The 5,449-nt window shown below is 47.2% G+C and overlaps 1 protein-coding gene across 1 annotated transcript in view; it reads right to left on the bottom strand.

Annotated features, from left to right (window-relative positions):
- OCIAD2 (OCIA domain containing 2) overlaps nucleotides 1–3,329 on the bottom strand; it is a 23,690-nt gene extending 20,361 nt beyond the window's left edge. The window contains exon 1 of the mRNA XM_024131916.3: nucleotides 3,276–3,329. The gene's annotated coding sequence lies outside the window, so the exon portion shown is untranslated. The remainder of the gene's footprint in view (nucleotides 1–3,275) is intronic.
- Between the last annotated feature and the right edge of the window lie 2,120 nt (nucleotides 3,330–5,449).

Raw genomic sequence — 5,449 nt, 5'->3', positions numbered from 1 at the left:
CAACTAGAGAAAGCTCTTGCACAGAAACAAAGACCGAACACAGCAAAAATAAATAAATAAATAAATAAACCCCTATCCCCAACATCTTCTTTTAAAAAAAAAATGGATTAAAGGCCTAAATGTAAGGCCACACAGTATAAAACTCTTAGAGGAAAACATAGGCAGAACACTCTATGACATAAATCACAGCAAGATCTTTTTTGACCCACCTCCTAGAGAAAAGGAAATAAAAACAAAAATAAACAAATGGGACCTAATGAAACTTAAAACTTTTGCACAGCAAAGGAAACCATAAACAAGACAAAAAGACAACCCTCAGAATGGGAGAAAATATTTGCAAGCAAAGCAACCGACAAAGGATTAAACTCCAAAATATACAAACAGCTCACGCAGCTCGGTATCAAAAAAAACAACCCAATCAAAATATGGGCAGAAGACCTAAATAGACATTTCTCCAAAGAAGATATACAGATGGCCAACAAACACATGAAGGGTGCTCAACATCACTAATCATTAGAGAAATGCAAATCAAAAGTACAATGAGATATCACCTCACACCAGTCAGAATGGCCATCATCAAAAAATCTACAAACAATAAATGGTGGAGAGGGTGCGGAGAAAAGGGAACCCTCTTGCACTGTTGGTGGGAATGTAAATTGATACAGCCTCTATGGAGAACAGTATGAAGGTTCCTTAAAAAACTAAAAATAGAACTACCATATGACCCAGCAATCCCACTACTGGGCATATACCCTGAGAAAACAGGGGACATGGGTTCGTGCTCTGGTCCAGGAAGATCCCACATGCCGCGGAGTGGGTAGGCCCGTGAGCCATGGCCGCTGAGCCTGCGCGTCTGGAGCCTGTGCTCCCCAACGGGAGAGCTCACAACAGTGAGAGGCCCGCGTACCGCAAAAAAAAAAAAAAAGGGTCATGTACCACAATATTCATTGCAGCTCTCTTCACAATAGCCAGGACATGGAAGCAACCTAAGTGTCCATTGACAGATGAATGGATAAAGATGTGGCACATATATACAATGGAATATTATTCAGCCATAAAAAGAAATGAAATTGAGTTATTTGTAGTGAGGTGGATGGACATAGTTTGTCATACAGAGTGAAGTAAGTCAGAAAGAGAAAAACAAATACTGTATGCTAACACATGTATATAGAATCTAAAAAAAAAAAAAAAAGGTTCAGAAGAACCTAGGGGCAGGACAGGAATAAAGACACAGAGGTAGAGAATGGACTTGAGGACACAGGGAGGGGGAAGGGTAAGCTGGGATGAAGTGATAGAGTGACATGGACATATATACACTACCAAATGTAAAATAGCTAGCTAGTGGGAAGCAGCCGCATAGCACAAGGAGATCAGCTCAGTGCTTTGTGACCAGATAGAAGGGTGGGATAGGGAGGGTGGGAGGGAGGGAGATGCAGGAAGGAAGAGATATGGGGATATATGTGTATGTATAACTGATTCACTTTGCTATAAAGCAGAAACTAACACACCATTGTAAAGCAATTATACTCCAATAAAGATGTTAAAAAAAAAAAAAAAAAAAAAAAGAGGGCAGGAAGACCAGTTTGGTGCTATAATAGCCCAGGCAGTTTTGGTGCTATAATAGCCCAGGCAAGGATGTGAAGAGACCTGAACCAAGACCCTTGTGGGAAGGCTAGAGATGGTAAATTTGTGTCTGGAAATACTGGATTTGGGTGCCTGTGGGCATACATTGCAATTAGCCAGTAGGGATTAGAATACTTGAGGATTTGGGTCTGGAGTTACAGATTAGGGGTAAGCTGGAAAGATCAATTTGGGAGTTGCCATCATGGAGATGATAGGTAAAGTAGGAAACATCAATAAAATTGTCTAAAACGAGTACTGGAGAATGTGAACACTGAGGCCAAGGGAATACCAACAAGAGGAAAAAAACAAAAACAAAAACAAGCCAAGGAGATGACTGAGAAAGAATAGCTGATACAAAGGGGAGGGAGTTTCTGAAGGAGGATTGAGAATCATTGGTGTCACATGGCTGAGAAAAGTGATTTCGCAACAATGGGCATGGTCCAGGTGGACCACGAACGCTACCGCCCCGCCTGCACCGCCAATGGCCACTGCACTCTGCATATCCGCACTCCATGACAACCACTGATTTCCATGCAAAATGAACCTCTCATCAGACACAATTCTGTTTCCTACTAAGCTGCCAGAAATACATGCCAAGGGGATCCGTACTTGTACCAAGTTTCACTTTCAGCACCTAATGTTACTGTAGAGGCAGCGTGATGCCCTAGGGGAGAAAGACCTGCTTTCAGATCCTGACTCTACTCTTTGCTAGCCCTTGCTTTGGGGCAACTGACTTAACGTGCCTGTGCCTCAGCTTTCTCACCTGCTAAGTGCAGGTGATGGACCTTGATGGGCTGTTGCAAAGATGAGGGATGCGGTCCATAAGCAGCAGCTCAGCACAAGCACACAGTGAGTGTGTGAGCAGTAAAAGGCAGCTGTCAGAGCCCTGGGCGCTCTATTTCTTGAGGACCTCCAGGAAGTGTTTGCTGACCTAAGGCCAAATTAGATTATCTTTGCTTAGTTAGGCCATTGCCTCAAATCTGGAAGCAAAGATACCACAACACAGCTTTGGGGGTCAAGTCCCCTCACACCCAATTAGTCACTGGTCCACATCTAAGCAGGCCTTCTCAGGGTCTCGCCTTCCGGGTGCAGCCCTCACCCCATGCCCAGCTCTGGTTTGGGGTTCCTCTGCTTCTTCTGTTGTTGGCGGGGGCAGCAGTGCTGACAGGTGGGCAGTGGGGCGGAGGCGCTCAGCAGGATGGGGGTGGGGGCGTGTGATCGGACCCACAGCCAGAGGGGGGGTGTCACTGCACTTTCTGGTAGGGGAGCGGGGGCGGGGGTTTTGGGAGACCCCCCCGGGATCAGCCTGCAGGAATCCGCCGCCATCCCAGGGTCGCGGCTGGAGCCCGGGCCAGCGAGGAGGGGTTGGAAGGGGCGATGCTAGGCCAAGTACCTCCGTCCTGAGAACCCCAGAAGTAATGCGGGCAGAGGAGGCCATCCCCTCTCGCCATCCCTTCCGCTGTCACCGCCCCCCACCCAGGCGGGCTCATCCGCGGGGCTGAGGATCGCCTCGCAGGCCGCGTCTCAGGCGCCCGCCCAGCCGAGCTCGCCTCCCCGCGCGGCCGCCGCTGTAGCCCGGATGCTCCCGCCTCCCCGGCGCCCGCGCCCGTCCCTGGCGACCCCGCACCCCCCGGGACCCGTGGTCCCCTTACCGCGCCCGCTCCCGGGACCTCGCCTGTGCTCGGTGAGCTTCCCTCCGCCTCTTTCTTCCTTTTGCTCCGCCCCCAGCGGCGCACCTCCCCTCGCTTCCTCGCGTGAGTCACTCAGCAAGTGCACCCCATCCCCCATCCTGCTGTCTCTGATGGTGGCCTCACACCTACGCTCAAGTGCCCAAGCTGAACCCCGGCTGTTGCTAGAATCTCCCACCCCACCCCCAAGTCTTGTCCTGACACCTGGTAGATTCTTTTGCCTTTCAAATAACTCCTTTCTTCCCAACGAAAACGACTAGTATTTATTGAACACCCTCCCTGGGCCAGGAGGCTACATCCTGCAGCCTTGTCTTGTTTTTTTCTTTTTTGAGGTGTAATTGACATATAACATTATATTAATTTTAGGTGTGCAACATAACAATTCGATATTTGTATACATTGCAACGTGATCACACAATATGTCTAGTTCACATCTTTCACTATATGTAGTTACCAAAATAACTCACCCCCCCAGTCTTGGGATGACGACTTTTAATATCTACTTTCTTAGCAACTTTCAAATATGCAATATAGTGTTAGTAACTATAGTTGCCATGCTGTGCATTACATCCCTGTGACTTAACTTATTTTATAATTGGAATTTTGCACCTTTGACCCCCTTCACCCATTTTGCCCATCCTTATGCAATCCTTTCTACAGCTCTTCAGGGTGAGTACTGTTACTTGCATTTTATGGACTAGGCAACTGGGTTGTGCAAGGCCACCCTGGGAGCTTGGAGTCGAAGCCTGGTCAACGCAGCTCCCAAGCATTCTCTTTCCGTCCTTGTTCTTTGTCCATGTCCTCCCCGTTCCTGTCACTCCCAACCTCTACACATAGGGGGAGCTGCTGGGTGCTTTTACTACCTGTATCACTCACCCCAACCTCAGCTGCGACTGCTCCCTGACATGCTACTGGGACTCCTGGAGTGTGCTGAGCTGGAAGAGAGAAGTGTGGATCACTGGAAGGCCCTCATCATTTCCCATCTTTTCTTCCTGGCCTAATTTTGGTCTCTACTCCTCCGCCCTCAGCCCCCTTGCTGGCCCCTCTGCCATCCACCTTGTCTTCCTTCTGTTCCTTGAGTTCACCCAGCTCTTCCCACCTGAGGCCTGGCATGGAGCCTCCCCCCGTCTGGACTCCTTTCCCCATCAGTCTTGTCCTGGCTTTTTCCTACTTATCCTTCTCTGACTCTTCCTCAGGAGGACCTTCCCCAGCCCCAACCCAGCCTAAAGTGGGTCTTCCTTCTCCTCGTTCATAGCACTTATCATGAGTTGTTATTATATACCTTTAGTGTGCTTATTCCTTTAAAACCTGTTCCCCATGCCTCAATGTCATCTTCATGAAGTACAGAAAAAGACGGTGTCCGTTTTGCCCACCATTGTATACTTAGCATCTCATATTTGGAGGGTCCCAGTAAAGAGCTGCTGAAAGAATGAATGAATCAGTGAGCCTGGGTTCAAAGGCTGCCTGTCAAGATACTGTTGTTTTGGGCAGAATCTGTGTTTCCCCCAGTACATCCCCCAGACCACGTTCCTCCATGTGATTCACCGCTTTCTTTTCACTCCCACTTGCCCCTCCAAATGAAAGGGGATACAGTTCCATTGCTACTTTTACTTTGTGTTACCGGAAGTCAGAAATAACCCTCTGCCATTTCATGGTCTAAAAGGAAGAGCTTTATAATTGGTTTTGTTATAAAAATGAACAGCTCTCCGTTACACCGAAGTTTATCTTCTGACAAACATGCTACGGGCAATTGTCCGTTTAACATCTTGATACAATAAAGTCTATGTCCCCACCCTCATTTCTACTTTCCACCAGAACGTTTTTGTTAATGGTCTTAAATAACTAGAAGTTACCAATATGCAATGTGCATTATGTGAGTTCATCACTTGCTACTGGTTGGACAAATCTGAGGTGCCCATGTATTGTTTTAGGCACTTTCAGAGAGAAAAGAGAAAAGACAGGGGTCCCTCCAGCAAAGGGTTGATCACTTCTCAAAGAATGAGGATAAAATAAAATATCCTTGGCCCTAGAAGTAGATAACACTGAACAGAGCCTTTCTTATTGTTTAATTTTATTTTTTTAAAAAAATTTTTATTGAAATACAGTTCATTTACAATGTTGCGAGCAGAGCCTTTCTT

This window comes from Physeter macrocephalus, chromosome 7 (genome assembly GCF_002837175.3).
Source record: "Physeter macrocephalus isolate SW-GA chromosome 7, ASM283717v5, whole genome shotgun sequence".
Classification (NCBI taxonomy): Eukaryota; Metazoa; Chordata; class Mammalia; order Artiodactyla; family Physeteridae; genus Physeter; species Physeter macrocephalus.
This window is presented reverse-complemented; position numbering and strand designations above follow the sequence as displayed.